This window comes from Temnothorax curvispinosus, unplaced genomic scaffold, assembly GCF_003070985.1.
Source record: "Temnothorax curvispinosus isolate PA1 unplaced genomic scaffold, ASM307098v1 QBEX01009662.1, whole genome shotgun sequence".
In the NCBI taxonomy this organism is placed as follows: Eukaryota; Metazoa; Arthropoda; class Insecta; order Hymenoptera; family Formicidae; genus Temnothorax; species Temnothorax curvispinosus.
In genome coordinates, this window is record NW_020219442.1 from 478 (window position 1) to 16,807 (window position 16,330).

At 42.1% G+C, this 16,330-nt stretch overlaps 1 long non-coding RNA gene across 3 annotated transcripts; it reads left to right on the forward strand.

Annotated features, from left to right (window-relative positions):
• The first annotated feature begins 13,205 nt into the window (after positions 1-13,205).
• On the forward strand, positions 13,206-14,832 carry LOC112459232. Of its 3 annotated transcripts, none has more exons than XR_003041290.1 (6): positions 13,206-13,345; positions 13,448-13,583; positions 14,117-14,215; positions 14,320-14,427; positions 14,533-14,640; positions 14,745-14,832. It is a non-coding gene; the product is annotated as an uncharacterized LOC112459232 (long non-coding RNA). The 3 variants fall into 3 exon arrangements; XR_003041292.1 differs by having other exon boundaries at positions 14,758-14,821; XR_003041291.1 differs by lacking the exon at positions 14,533-14,640 and having other exon boundaries at positions 14,745-14,822.
• Positions 14,833-16,330: the final 1,498 nt, after the last annotated feature.

Consider the following 16,330-nt stretch of genomic DNA (forward strand, 5'->3'; position numbering starts at 1 on the left):
CGAGAACGAGGCCCGAACCGCGAATGCCCCTGAGGAAAAACTCTCGTACGTGACGCTCGATCCCGACGAATTCCCCCCGCTGAAGTATATTACAATCCGGATAGGCGACCGGCCACTATTAGCGTTGGTGGACTCGGGGTCGAACATGACGCTTCTCGGTCGCGAGGGGATGCAAATAGTAAAAAGTCTAAGCGTCCCAACCACGCGAGAAGGGGGCGCAACAATCCGAATGGCAAACGGACAGATAGCCCCGATTCTTAAAGAAGCCTCGCTCTCTATCCATCTAAAGGACCGGAGTCGGAAAATCTCGGTAGGCATATTGCCGGATTTGGCCGTGCCGTGTATCGCGGGGATGGACTTCCTAACAAAGTTCGGTATCGCGCTAGACTTCGAAAAAGGGGAATGGTATTTCGCGGATAGGCCTCGCGCCCGCTATCAGTTTCAGTTGAAAGAAACAGACCCCCGCGTTTGTGGGCTCGCGGAGCTAACAAAAGATCAGAAAAGGCATCTGGAAAATTTTTTACGGAAAATAGTAGCACCATCGGGAGACCCCGGTCTTACCGACCTAACCGAACATAAAATAGAAGTAGGAGATCACCCGCCGCTAAAGCAACGTTGCTATTTAGTCTCGCCAAAGGTGCAAGAGGCAATTCGCGCAGAGGTGGATAAAATGTTAGCAGCCGGAATAATTGAACCGTCCGCAAGTCAATGGTCGAACCCAATCGTGATGGTAAAGAAGTCGAATGGCAAGTACCGGTTTTGCCTGGATTTCCGCGGAGTTAATAAAATATCGAAGAAGGACGCGTACCCGATACCACCGATGGACGGGATACTCAATAAATTACGTTCGGCAAAATATATCTCTACAATCGATCTAAGCCAGGCTTACTTTCAGATTCCATTAAGTAAAGATAGCCGAGAGATTACCGCGTTCAGCGTCCCGGGAAAGGGCTTGTATCATTTTGTTCGAATGCCATATGGATTAACGGGTGCCCCCGCGACGTTCCAACGACTATTAGATAGTTTAATAGGCCCGGAAATGGAACCTTTTGTTTTCGCGTACCTAGACGATATAATTATCGCGACGGAAACTTTCGAGAAACACCTCGAATGGCTAAAACGAGTGCTAGATAAGATTAAAGCTGCGGGATTAACGATTAATATGGATAAATGTGAGTTCTGTAGATCTCAGGTTAAGTATTTAGGTTTCGTGGTGGAGGCGGGAGGCGTATCAGTGGACCCAGAAAAGACGCGCCCCGTGCTGGAATACCCGGCACCCCGAACATTGAGACAATTACGTAGGTTTCTCGGGATGTCATCGTGGTATCGGAAATTTATACCGGATTTCGCGACGCTAAGTGAGCCCTTGACCCGCCTTTTGAAGAAAGGCAGGCGCTGGGAGTGGGGGGATGAACAAGTTCATGCATTCAATAGCATTAGGAATAGCTTAATGGCGGCCCCCGTTCTGGCATGCCCAGATTTTAAAGAACCTTTCGTGTTACAAACCGACGCGAGCTCGGTTGGGTTGGGGGCGGTCTTGACTCAGAACTTAGAAGGGGAAGAACGCGTAATAGCCTATGCCAGTCGCGTATTGTCGGACCCGGAAAAGCGGTACTCGGTGACTGAACAAGAGTGCCTGGCCGTGGTGTGGGCCATTCAGAAGTTTAGGCCGTATTTGGAAGGTTACAAGTTCACTGTAGTTACGGATCATAGTAGCTTGCGGTGGCTCCACAATTTGAAAAACCCCACGGGTCGTTTGGCCCGATGGGCGTTAGAATTATTAGAGTACGATTACACAGTGGAGTACCGCAAGGGAGCCCTACACCACGTGCCCGATGCCCTGTCGCGGATGTATGAGGGCGCGGAAGGCGGAAGAGTAAACGCCGCAATTGAGATCGAAGAGTGTGATACGAGTGACGAGTGGTATCGCAGGCGGTATAGGGAGGTAGCGACTGACCCGAAGCGGTTTGCTCATTGGAAAATAGTTGATCGGCAGCTATACTTTTTGCGACCGCGACCGGTAATTTCGGACATAGTTGAGGATTTGGACCGGTGGAAGCTGGTATTGCCGAGGGAATTACGCGCCGAGGCCCTTCGCGAATCCCACGACGCGCCGCAAGCCGGTCATTTGGGAGTCGAAAAGACCTATCAGCGTCTCGCCGTGTCGTACTATTGGCCAAATATGTTTCGCGAGGTCACTCGGTACATTCGGACGTGCGACACATGTCAGAGGACGAAGGTCGAACAAGCTAGTCCCGCGGGGTGGATGGGCCGTCGCGTTATAGAAGGGCCGTGGACTTCGATCGCCGCGGACATAGTGGGGCCCTTGCCTCGCAGCAAGGCTGGCTACCAGTACCTTCTGGTGATCCAAGATTTATTCACAAGATGGATCGAGTTGAAGCCATTGCGAGCGGCCACCGGCCCAAAAATTAAAGAAGCGTTGGAGGATCTTATCGTGTCGCGCTGGGGTACGCCCAAGATCCTCCTCACGGATAACGGGACTGAGTTCGTGAATCGCGTGATGAAGGGTTTCGCTGAGGAGCATGGCATCACGCATGCCACGGTTCCGCCGTACCATCCGCAGGCCAACCCCGTGGAGAGGGTCAATCGGACCCTGAAAACAATGATCGTATCGTTTATTGCGAGGGATCACCGAGAGTGGGATAAATACCTCCCACAGTTCCGTTTCGCGTATAATACCGCGTCGCATTCGTCGTTGGGAGCGTCACCGGCGTTCGTGAATCTGGGACGTGAGTTAGTGCCGCCGAACTTGTTGCGCGACCAGGGGGAAGACGTGACTCAGGTGGAGCCGCGGGACCCGGCGGAGTGGTCCCATCGGATGATCGAATTGAGGGCCGTTCGAGAATGGGTGGCGGAGAATATGGATCAGGCGAACCAGAGGCAGGCCGCGCATTATAATCTGCGTAGGCGACCGCAAAGATTCCGAGTCGGAGACTTAGTATTAAGGCGGCAGCACGTGCTGTCGTCAGCCGCGCAGAATATCGCGGGAAAACTGGCGCCGAAATTCCAGGGACCCTTACGAGTGAAACGGGTGATCTCTCCGGTGGTGTACGAACTGACACAGCTGGACGGGTCAACCGTAGGGAAAGTGCATGTCAAGGATGTGAAACCGTACTACCCTCCTAACCCCGACCCGTAGGGCTTACCGAGAGACGAGAGCAGTGCCGCGAGGATGGCCGGGGCTCGGCGAATTGCCCGAGAGATGTGGTCCGAGTTTTGGACGGACCACCTCCAGGAGTGGATCTCCCTGGAGATGAACGACCCTGATTTTTGGGACGAGATGGGGGTGACCTTGGAGATGATGAGAGAGGTGCTAAGGGCTCCGGGTGGCGTGGAGATCCACGAAGTCCCGCCTCAACGGGACCAGGCGTCGCAGACGGAAGCGGCAGCCCCGCCGACACCCGAGCCGACGCAACGGGAGAGCCGCGCCGTACAAACTTGGTGGGCGTTGGGGACCCTACCCGGGCCCGGACTCCGGGGGGCCCTAGCTAGGTACATGCCCCGGGCAGTCCGAGTTACCACCAGAGAGGCCCAGACAGACTCGGTGGTTATGCGCACCCTGGGAACGCAGACCCCATCGACGGAGGGGGCGGGGCCGGAGCGGACCCGCCCAGCCACGGCAGAACCCCCCCCAAGAACGAGGACGGAGGCGACGCCGGAGGAGTTCCCCCGCGGGTGTTGGAACTGCGGGGAGATGGGGCACGCCTTCGCCAACTGCCCAAGGCCCCAACAGAGGGATTTCTGTTTCGGGTGTGGAGCCCGGAACGTAAGGTTGAGCGGGTGCCGCCGCTGTAGACGCGGGTACGAGGAGCTCCGAGGAAGAGGGAACGTCCGGGGACCTCGTGACTTATGCCGCGAGCGAAGCCGCAGCCGACCGGGGAGGCCGTAAAGGAGGGAGACTGGGGGACCAGGAGGGGACTCCTGTGGGGCCAAGAGGCCTAAACAAAGTACCGCGGTAGAGACCCCCCTGTTTTGTTTGTTTGTGTACCGGTCCCACCTCGAACCCACCAATAAAGAAAAACTGTGCTATAATCGAGTGAGTGTGTGTCTTCCTCCCTGTGCGGTCCCAACCTCCCGAGCGGATATCGGAAAAAGCCAAAAGTAGGGTCTAGGGCGGATACTACCAGAGGGGTGATCGGCGGGTGAAGATCGGCCGCGGGGTGGTACGGTGAATTGGTCGATTAAATTTAGGGAAAGATTGGAAATAATTCGGAGATTTTCGTTTCGTGTGATTTTCGTGTAATACTGAGTAACGTTGAAAGGGGAGACGCATTGACAGATCGGGGCCGGACGAAGCGAAGCCATCACCGGCAAATTAAGGTCTCATAGGGGAAGTTGGCAAGGAAAATGGAATAAACTCCCGAAGGCTTGAGTGGTGGCCACCGGCAGACCGGGGCAGACGTCCCCCTCGGCACTCGTCTGGGAGCGGGGAGTTGTGACGTGACAAATGTCGCGCCCCTTACCCCAGATGGGAGCTCGGCCGAGGGAGGCGTCAGGGATGGTGCCTCCGCCCGAGGCGGGCGGAGAGCGAACCTTGAGGTTAGAAATAAGGTTTTTTGCGAGCGTTACAGGTCGAGGGAGTGCGGAGCAGGTGGCCAGGATTACGACAAGTGTAACGGCTAATGCCGCGTCGAGGGACTTACGGCCGGGCAACCGGGAGCTTGCGTAGGCGTACGGTCGGCGGGCGGGTCACGCTGGGGCCCATAGCCAGCAGATCAGCTGACCAGTCAAGGCGTCACAGGAGGCCCGAGAGCACTGCAGCCCGAATACGGAGGACGCGGAGAGGGGGACGCCCCGACGAAGGTCCCCGGTGAGGAACGGGGCAACCACCGCTGTGAGCCGCCCCCGGTCGACGAGCCATGGCCTGTCCAGCTTGGCCGTCGAGGAACCGGACGATGAGACGCGGCCTGGACAGCCGGTCTCAGATAGGCGGACTTAAAACTACCGCCGGCGGATGGGCGCAGTGACGAGGGGCGCTCTAGTGAGGCGCGGCGATCGCCTAGAGGGATCGCTGGCAGGCCAGGGCGCAGCACCGACCGGGCTAGGGAAACCGGCGCGCGGGCGCGCGCGGGCCCTGCGTGGTCCCGCCGGACCAAGGAAACGCCACTGTCGTGCGAGCCGCCATCCAAGCTACATCGAGCCCTGGAAGCCGAGCGACGAGCTGCCGGAATCGACGAAATTTGTAAGGCCACTACTCTGCCTTCCTCGAAGTAAGATCGCGAGAATATCTAGGCCCTCCCGGGAGTCGCGTTGTGCCGCGGTAATGTATGGAATCAGCCGTAATTAAAGAATATCGAGTGATATACCGCGGGAGGGCCCGTGCGACGAAGTGATCGCGAGTGCCCGTCTCGGGGATGAAACGTACGGCCGCCGACAGTCAGCGTACTTGTAATTTCGTCGCGTGTGATATCGTTTCGTGTACTTCCGTTGCGTATATTTTCGTTGTGAGTAATTTCGTTTCGCGTACTTTCGTTGCGGGTGATTTCGTCGCGTGGAATTTCGTGATCGCCGTTGGCTTAACCGTGCCGTAGTTTTGGAGAAGTGGCTCTCGCGCGTGAGAGAGCCTCGTAGTTATCGTTGCCGGTTAAGTTGCTGCCATTGTAATTAGCTATACGTGCGGTTCATCGGGATTAATGGCCCACGGTTGTGTCGAGTTTACGGGTGAGGCCATTCGTGCGTTTCGAGGGGAAAGAAGATCCCCCGCGTTGTCGCGGTATACCGTAAGGAAGTTGCGTTAATTGTTTAAGTGTTAGACGTAGACGTTTCGAGTATTTCGCGTTTGACCGTCCGGGTAGAATTCGCTGCAACTTATGTCGGGGAATATTCTTGTACGAATTCGATCGGGATTGCCGTGCAGTTCAGCGACGGAATGAGTATCGCGCTCGTGGGGTGACACGTGGCGTGTACTCGAATTCTGCTTGTTCGCCGTGGAACACGTTATCGTCCACATGTTATCGGCCTTAACCGAAATATAACTTTGTTTTATGTTATTTGAGTGTGATGATTGCGCTACGCTCCCTCTCCTATTCCATCCGCGGTTGATCAAAGAAGCCCACGCCTGAGAAATACTGCGATCTCGTGAATCGTGGTGCGTGGAATCGCACCTGGCGCCCAACAACATCTGAAAAATACTCAGTCGAGCTACCATCGGGGTTTCGGAGATAAATATCGCGAATCAATAAAGAGATCGATAGTGAAGAAAGCGACGGCGCGCTCCTCCACGGCCGGCGAGACCGTGAGGACATCGTCATCGTCGTCATAGGTTATGCAAAATACATAAGTGTTTCATTAACCTATCACATTAATCTTTGGGTTAAAAGTGTAAAAATTAACTTTTTACCCGACTTTAACCCGACATAACCTGTCAAACCGTTAAACTCTAACTTATTTGAATACCCCTAATATGTTAAAATCACTTTTATATTTGTTAACTGATAGCCTATTTAGACTGTATTTTACAGATGTAGTAAAAATTTTATGATTAAATTATGATTATTTTATGATTTTAAATAAAGAAATAAATACATGAGTACAGTATCTCTCTCTCTCTCTCTCTCTCTCTCTCTAAATAAAAAAAAACAGTGTGCGCGAATGGTCGAAGAAGTCGCGGGAAGGAAGGAATTAATTCGTAGAAAGTCTTCTTTTGTGGAACGTCTATAATACAAGAATGTACAGTATTTACAAGTGTATAATACACACGAACGACGGCTATTCCCGCGCTTGAAAATAATAACTCGATGATCGTAAGCAACGGAAATGCGAGTAACTTTACTTCAGCACGCTCGTTCCGAGAAACTTTCGTACGATTGCGGGCTCGCGCGCGAAGGTCCGGAGTTTTATACCCACGACTTCCGAATTCTCTCGAATCTTCCGGACCCCCGGTAACGAGCCGAAAATTCAGCTGAGCCAATCCGCTGTCGGCGTCTCGAGAAATTAGTTTTACGTACGTCACGTTGAACTCGAGGCCGGCCACCGATCAGCTGTTTTGAAATATTATTTGCTCGCTTTGTCCCGGGGTATGCCTCGCGCACCGAGTCCCCGAGACAAAGGAGCGAGTAAATATAGGCCACCGTGGAACTCTGTTTTTCTGTCCTTCGAATGTATACTAGGAAATATACAGATATTTCTGCGAATTTGGTCGACTTTACTCTGAAAGGCAGAAAAACCGAAATTATTTCGAAATAGCGATTTTCTTAGATTCGTGGTGTAGATTCGCCGACGCTGGTTTTTGTTCGATCGCGAACAAACAGTTATTCTGTATTCTTAAAATAAAGAATAATTAGATTTGCAAAAATTATAGTTTAACAAGTAGTCATATAACTATTAAAGAAGTTGATATGTTATTTAATAATTAATAGAAAGGATAAAGGCAAAGGGTATAAATTAAGACACAAATAAAAAGGTAAACATTTCATTTATCTGTACTTTATTTATTTTTTATACATTATGTACAGAATACACAAGTATATAAATATTGCAGTTCACGCTCCTGTGCAGTCATTGCGCGAACGCTTAAGTATATATAAAAAGTGTCTGTGGAAGATTGCTGATTACTTTGCATATTACATAAGCAATACCTACATTATTTAGATAACATCAAATAAAAAAAATATATATTTATATAAATTTATATAATTATTTAACTAATTACTTATACAGTTTATAAATGTTGTTATACAGAAAAAGATTAAATAAATATAAATATTAAATAAAAGGTTAAGATATTATATAAATAGAATATAATTGTATAAATAAAAGTAAAAAATATGATTTAATAAATATAAATTTAATAACTATGTTAAGATATTTAAAAAACAGTAATTCAGCGCTCTTCATTGACACTAATTATGAATTTTACTACTGTTTATGATTACCTAGTATCAATTACAGTTCATGATATGAATTTCACTGGTAAATATTACGCGAACGCTAATTTAACCAAAAGTTTCTAAATAACAAATACATAAAGAAAGATTATATAATAATAAATGCAGTTCACGAGTTTACAAGATCATTCCACGAACGCATTTTACTTGCTGTATATGATTGATCGTTCACGCTCTCATATGATCATTGCGCGAACGCAATGTATTAATGTTTAATAATTTCTTTAAAGCTTTTAATATAATTTTTTAGAAGTAATATATACAATAATAATTTTGTAAATTACTTATATTAACAGTATACATATATGTTAGAATATTCTATATATATATATATATATATATATATTTATGGTTTGTATAATGTCGGGACCATTTCGGAGATGCAATGTAAAAAACCGGGACCTCCTTATCTGAACAATTTTACTGAATTAAGTTGTATCATCATTCTTCGAGCGTATTCTTTCTTAAATATAAAATCCAAAATGTTTAGAGAGTCCAATCAAGCTGTTATATACTTATATATATTTAGCATCTGCTATATTTTACACAACGAATAATTTAGGGATTAAAAAGCGAAAATAATAAACTGCGAAATCAGTACAATGGTAAATAGCAGTCCCGCCCAGTTGAACTATTTCTCAATTAATTTCATTTGTACGTTCAGTTGCTTGAGAACTTGCGGTATTTTACTCAGTGCATTATTTAAGAATTAACACACGAAAATGTTGGTCCACGAAATACGGGGAAACTACAGCCAAATCAAAATTTTTACTCTAGAACGTATTGTTACATGCGAGGACCGATTTCCTCGGTGCAATAGTAAATAGCAGGACCGCTCAGTTTAAATATTTCTTAATTAATTTCATTTGTACGTTCAATTGCTTGAAAACTTGCGATATTTTACTTGGTGCATTATTTAAGGATTAACGCACGAAAATGTTGGCCCACGAAATACGGACAAACTACAGCCAAATCAAAACTTTTACTCTAGGACGTATTGTTACATGCGAGGATCGATTTCTTCGGTGCAATGGTAAATAGCAGGACCGCCCAGTTTAACCATTTCTTAATTAATTTCATCTGTACATTCAGTTGCTTGAAAACTTGCGATATTTTACTTGGTGCATTATTTAAGCATTAACACACGAAAATGTTGGCCCACGAAATACGGACAGACTACAGCCAAATCAAAACTTTTACTCTAGGACGTATTGTTACATGCGAGGAATTTCCTCGGTGCAATGGTAAATAGCAGGACCACTCAGTTTAACTATTTCTCAATTAATTTCATCTGTACGTTCAGTTGATTGAGAACTTGCGATATTTTACTTGGTGCATTATTTAAGGATTAACACACGAAAATGTTGGCCCACGAAATTCGAACAGATCAGTCAAATCAAAACTTTTACTCTAGGACATATTGTTACATGCGAGGACCGATTTCTTCGGTGCAATGATAAATAACAGGACCGCCCAGTTTAACTATTTTGTAATTAATTTCATCTATACATTCGGTTATTATTTGAGAACTTTCAATATTCTACTCAGTGCATTCGTGCATTATTTAAGGATTAACACACGAAAATGTTGGCCCACGAAATACCGACAGATTACAGCCAAATCAAACCTTTACTGTACGACATACACTGATTGTGAGAAAAGAAATATTCTGCATTTCAGTAAATATTGGTTTGCATACAACTGTGACCCCATTTACTAAAATATAGAAAATTTTCCTTTTTTACATTAGTACACATGTATTTACTGAGAAAAAAGTATACTAAAATAAAAAGAAAAATTTTTCTTTATTTTAACCCTCCGTAGTCCACTGGGTCAATTTGACCCGAGCCTCAACTTTGCTCGTAAATATCTTGCGCGTAACTTGAAAATTGACGGGCATGAGGCCCTCTAGCTGTAGTGAATTTTTTCGAAAAATTTACAAAAAAAAAACAAATTTTTTGCGAATTTTTTAAATATGTTAAAAATTTCTCAGGCACTTCTTTTTTTTATAGCAATCAATTTAGCAATATCGCAAGTGCATTTGAGAATTTTTTCAACACGATCGGTGGATAAATGATCAAATGGCGAACGATCAAAGTTTATCTCGGGTCAAAATGATCCAGAGTGACTTCCTTGTTTGAAAAAATAGGTGTGACTACGGAGGGTTAATAAATAGAGTAACAGTTGTGTGGAAATTAATATTTATTAAAGTGCAGAAAATTTGTTTCTCAGTGTATCATTACATTTGAGAACTGATTTCCTCATTGCAATTTGTATGTAAATAGTAGGACCGCCCAGTAAAACTATTTGTCGATTGATTTCATCTGTATTATCTATTACTGGCAATATTTTATTTGGTTCATTATTTAAAGATTAACATGTAAAAATATTTGTCCGCGAAATATTGAAAGACTACAGATAAATCAAAACTTTTACTTTAAGATGTATCATTACATGCGAGAACTGATTATATCGGTGCAATGGTAAATAGTAGGACCGCCTAATTTAACTATTTCTCAATTAATTTTATCTATACGTTTGGTTACTTGCAATATTTTACTCGGTGCATTATTTAGAGATTAACACGTGAAAATGTTGACCCGCAAAGTACCGAAAGATTACATCCAATTCAAAACTTTTACTCTATGACGTATCGTTACATGCAAGGACTGATTTTATTATAATTTTTTTTTTTTAATTTTAAAGCTGAACGGTACACTATAATAAAAGTAATTGTTACGTTATTTCTGGATAAAAATTTTTCTTGTTCTTGTTTATTTATCTATTTTCTATTGTATTTTCCGCGTCAATTTATTTTATGTTACAAATATTTTTATTTATTTTAATATGACGAACAGTATACATATGTTAATGCGTGTTTGATTCGACATCTGATTTTAAATTGTCGCACCGTTTAGCTGCGCTTGGCGAACAGCACGAGAAGAAAAGAGAACATTATGTTGCTGTTTTCTACTGCCCAAAGCTCCGAGCGCATAGGTACGTTTCCTGTACACTATAAACTAGTGTAGATGAGCGCACCGTTTTTACCTCCTAATTGCGCGCTTAGAAATGGTGCGCTCATCTACATTACTCTACACCCAAAAGGACTTGATTAATGAGACGCATTGTCTTAGAACATATAGGTATAACTGGAAAAGACAATGGTCGCATTCAGCAGACCAAGCCGCTGAATAGCAGTCGAACGTGATTGGCTTTTACTTTTAGAACCAACCAATCAACGCAATGTTGATAAGACGAACTCAACAGTTGTGCAGAACCATAGAGATATAAAGCTTTGTATACACGATACTAGAAATCGGTCCGAGTTTCGGTTTAAGCCAATGAAACTGCTGCTTTTCTGTAAAAGCTGCAAGTTAATTGGCTTAAACCGAAACTCGGACCGATTTCTAGTATCGTGTATACAAAGCTTAAGAATAGAGTGCGCGAGTCATATGCTACCACGTAAGAGGCTGCGATATAGGAATAGAAAAAGAACGCTGCATATAGGCTCTTTCTGTCTTTGTCTACGCGCGCATGCGAAACAAAGGCAGAAGGGGCCCATGCGCAGCTTTCTCTTTCTATTCCTATATCGCTTTTTCAGCTTGCTCGCGCACTCTATTCTTATATCTCTATATGCAGAACGCGGCCATTGTCTTTCTTTTGTTTTCCTCCTATCATGCATATCTCTATTACCCGATTTCTTGATAAGCCATGACCTTACCCTGACATGACTGTTAGGTTTCAAGGATATATATTGTTAGTAGTATCTCGTGCTTGGATTATGTTCTGCGCTATATGAAAAAGAGAATTCAGTGCTTTTTACATTTTGCAATCGTCGTGTGACGTGCGAATATTATTATAACCCAAGTTGTTTTACACTGGTAAGTAAATGAAAATGGAACTATATAATGTATGTATCCCATACTACGTTTACGCGAGCGTTACTTTTGTAGTAACTTACGATAATTCACTCGTTTACGCGGAGTAAATTATCGTAAGTTACTACAAAATTCCGTTTACGCGAAGGAAAATCCCGTTTATATATACGCGAAGAAATTATCGTAAGTTACTACAGAAGTAACGCTCGCGTAAACGTAGTATCAGTAATGCAAGTAGCAGAGTGACGTTAAATAACGTATTAATAACGTTTCAATGACGTCTCTAATGTTAAAGACACATAATTAAGACATCTTTAAACGTCATCTTGCTACCTGGAATTTATAATTTTTTTTATAAATTACTTTTTATTATAATAATTACTTAAATTAATTATAATAATTTTCCTTTGTTCATGATCAGATTATAAAAATTAAGAGGCAGTTGCAGTATTAAGTACAAAGATGGCAAACGGTATGCCGGCAAAATTATTGCTTGCAAAGGTAAGTAAAACTTATGGCCAATTTCTTCACCGTCGGATAACTCTATCCTTCGGTTAACCTCACTTTTCATCTCTTTCTAAGGGAGCAGTTAGAAAGAGATGAAGAGTGAGGTTAACAGAAAGATAGAGTTATCTCTGTGAAGAAATTGGCCCTTAGACATACTCTATGTTATATAAACCTATTTTTTTTTCAATAATATTTATTTATTTCATAGTATTACATATTCTAAGTATATATAAATCTATAAATGGTATAGTTCTAGAAAAAAATCTCTCTCTCTCTGTCTCTCTCTCTTTTATCATAATATCATTATATATAATTATATGTCCTTGAAAAAATACTGTTATACAAATATAATTGTAGTAAATACTTATGTTTACAGCAGCCTGTGACTTTCATGTTTAATTTAACAAACTATTTTTTTCTTTTTTCTATTTAATACTGTTTTTAATACACCGTTATAATTATATATGATTATATATACGTGACTGTATAGGAAAAAAGTTTCATATGTATAAATCACATATATAATCATACATATTTTATATGAAATTATATATAATTTTATGTGATTAGAAATAATCATTTTTTTCTATTTGATTGTTTGAAACATTAGAATATTTTGAAAATCTCTGCGATATATTATTTTTGTTTCTTCAATAATTAAATTTATGTTAACGTGTTAAATAAAAGGTACTTATCAAACTTTATTTACTTTTGAAAATTAATTTTAATTATATATTATTCATATTGATACTGAGTATTCTGAAAAAAAGTCTTGTAATACTTAACAAACGCATTTGGTTGTACGTGTCAGCGCAATATTTATCAAATCTTTTTTCAGTGTACTAAGTTAAAAAAATATTATGTCTTTGTTAGTTTTATATTTAAAAGAATATGTTGTTTCGGCAATTGCCAGGCTGATCGAAGGATTAAATATTTGTTTACATCTGAGTTACTTTAAATATCACTTTTTTTGCTTAGAAGACTATAAAGAACTGGTTACCCTGAAACTAAAACTTGAAAATGAGAGCAATATAGAAAATAGAAAACAATTGAGTAAGTAAAACCGTATTTTTACTAATTTAATAGGCGTACATTATTACTAATGGTATAATATTATTAAGAAATTTTATATTACTATTTTTCTTATACTTACAGCCTATAACAGGAATATTTACAAAAGAAAATTACAAAATGCGTTATTAGAAGATAAGAAAAATTTATGCACCAAAAATACAGACTTGAAGACCGTTAAAAAAAAAAATAATAAAGAAAAAGCATATTATAGCGCAAGGTAATTAGAAATCAAAAGCCAGAATTTTATTCAGCAAAAATGAGAAACTATGAGACATAACTAGTCTTCCTGAGATGTTCTTTCTTTGATGAACTGTGTAATACAATAACTTTGATTATATTTTACAGTTTTTCAAAGAAAAGATATCTTGGGAAGTTTAATTATTTCTTACAGTATTTTTAAGTTGAATATAATTTTAACTTATATTCGCTTGTATATTACTTTACTTGTATTAGCTTGTATACACTCGGGTGTGTCTTGAAAATTATTAGTAATATAGTAAATTATATATTTATATTTATATAAATATATAATTACAAAATGTAATAATGTATAATCATATATAATAATTTGTCTGACACATGCCATTTATATTTACACTTTACTTAACAAACAATATCAAAATGTTTTATAATTTAATTGAGTTTTTTGACTTGTCCAAATTCAATTTACCATTAACTAAACCTAATGTTTCTAATAATTTATTAAACTTCGTTCTTGTATTGCAATTAACAAATATGTTTTATCTACAGACAGGCATGATAGAGACGAATTAGATATAAACAAGGATGTATCAAAAGTTGTGGAAGATGGAATAAACGAAAATATACCTGAAGTTTCAAATAATATTGGTACGAATACTACTATTATTTCATTAGATTATACTTACTAAGATTTATTGCTTGCTTTTATTAAATGTAACTTTCATTTGTATTTAAACTGTATATTTTGTCAGTATCCACTGATAGGCACGGCAAAGACGAATTAGATATAAACAGAGATGTGTTAAGTATTGCGGTAGATGGAATAAACGGAAATATACCTAAAGTTTCAAATACTATTGGTACGAATACTACTATTATTTTATAAAGATTATGTTTACTAAGATCTATTGTTTGCTCTTATTAAATGTAACTTTCATTTGAATTTAAACTGTATATTTTGTCAGTATCCACTAATAGACACGACAAAAACGAATTAAATATAAACAAAAATGTGTCAAATATTGCGGAAGATGGAATAGACGGAAATATACCTGAAGTTTCAAATAATATTGGTACGAATACTACTATTATTTCATTAGATTATACATACTAATATCTATTGTTTGCTTTTATTAAATGTAACTTTCATTTGCATTTAAACTGTATATTTTGTCAGTATCCACTGATAGGCACGGCAAAGACGAATTAGATATAAACAGAGATGTGTTTAGTATTGCGGTAGATGGAATAAACGCAAATATACCTAAAGTTTTAAATATTATTGGTACGAATACTACTATTATTTTATAAAGATTATGAGTAGGTAAGGTACGGGAGTTCTAACTAGGGAGCAATGAGGGGGGGTGAGGAGCAGGGGGGACCGCGGAGAGAGGACCGTGGGCGCCGAGGGGGAGGGGGAGGGGGGAACCGCATGTTTCGGGCGCCGCGGGGAGGGGTAAGGGGGAACCGCATATTTCGGGCGCCGCGTGGGAGGGGGAGGAGGGAACCGCGTGTTTCGGGCGCCGCGGGGAAGGGGAGTGGGGAACCGCGTGTTTTGGACGCCGCGGGGAGGGGGGGAGGGGGAGGGAAAAACCGCGTTTTCCGGCGCCGCGGGGTAAGGGGATCCGCGTTTTCCGGCGCCGCGGGGCGACCGCGTTTCCGCCACGCCGCGGGGCGAGGGGGGGGATCCGCGTTTTCGCCGCACCGCGGAGCGTTCGCGTTTTCGGGCGCCGCGGGGCGAGGGGACCCGCGTTCGCGTTTCGCCGCGCCGCGGAGTCCGCGTGACGTCACACGGCACGCTCGCGTTATCTCCCCCTCGTAGATGTTTCTCCCCCGTCCCCCATTCGTCTTCTCGTTCGCGCGGTGTCTCGCGCCCCCGTCCCCCCGTTTGCGCGAGTCTTCTCGTTCGCGCGGTCTCTTTCCCTCGCGCGTTCTCGCTCGCGATCACGTATCTTTTCTTCGCCAGCGATATTTAATCGTTTAGATTTTCGCGAAATTTAATTTTTTAATATTACATTTAAGTAAACGATAAACGAAGACAGCTTTATGACAGGAAATGGGATGAACGGTAAATAAAAAGGAAAAACTTTTTAACCATATTATATGCATTTATTTATCATGTAGCGCATTATACACAATAGTATCCAAAGCGTAGGCTAATAATTTGCAATCAATAATCGAATTTTTATCATAAACGTCACGCAAGATTGTAACTGCGTTACATTTATCAGTGATACAATTTTGACGTAAAATTGTTACAAATTGTTTGAATTTTTCACTTACGCCATGAACATTTTGACATAGTTGAAAATACACATTCTCGACGCAATGTTCTAGTTCGAACAGGAAGAGTACAGTTGACGGTTTCATGTACAAGCTGCTGGTGCCGCACGACGTCAATTTTACAATATCTGCGTCACGTATTTTAACAATTAAGCTCCAGATCTCGAAACGTTAGCGATGATGGTGCCGATGACTGCACGATGCACTGTATATCTGCACGTTTTTCGATGAATGTCATCCACGTTGCATGTAGCAGAATTATCCGATTGCCTCGGTTATCGCCAATAAGTATATCCGCAGAGGACATAGGTCCCGCGTTAATTCCAACATCCAAAAATTTATACGCTGTTGATGTCAAGGCAAATCTTCTTCCCAAAATACGTGGCGTGTAGCGGGGTTTATCAAAACTAAAAAAATACAATTATATGTTTATAAAAGTCTTTTTTTGCACAAGTATATATATGAAAATTAGCGGTACTT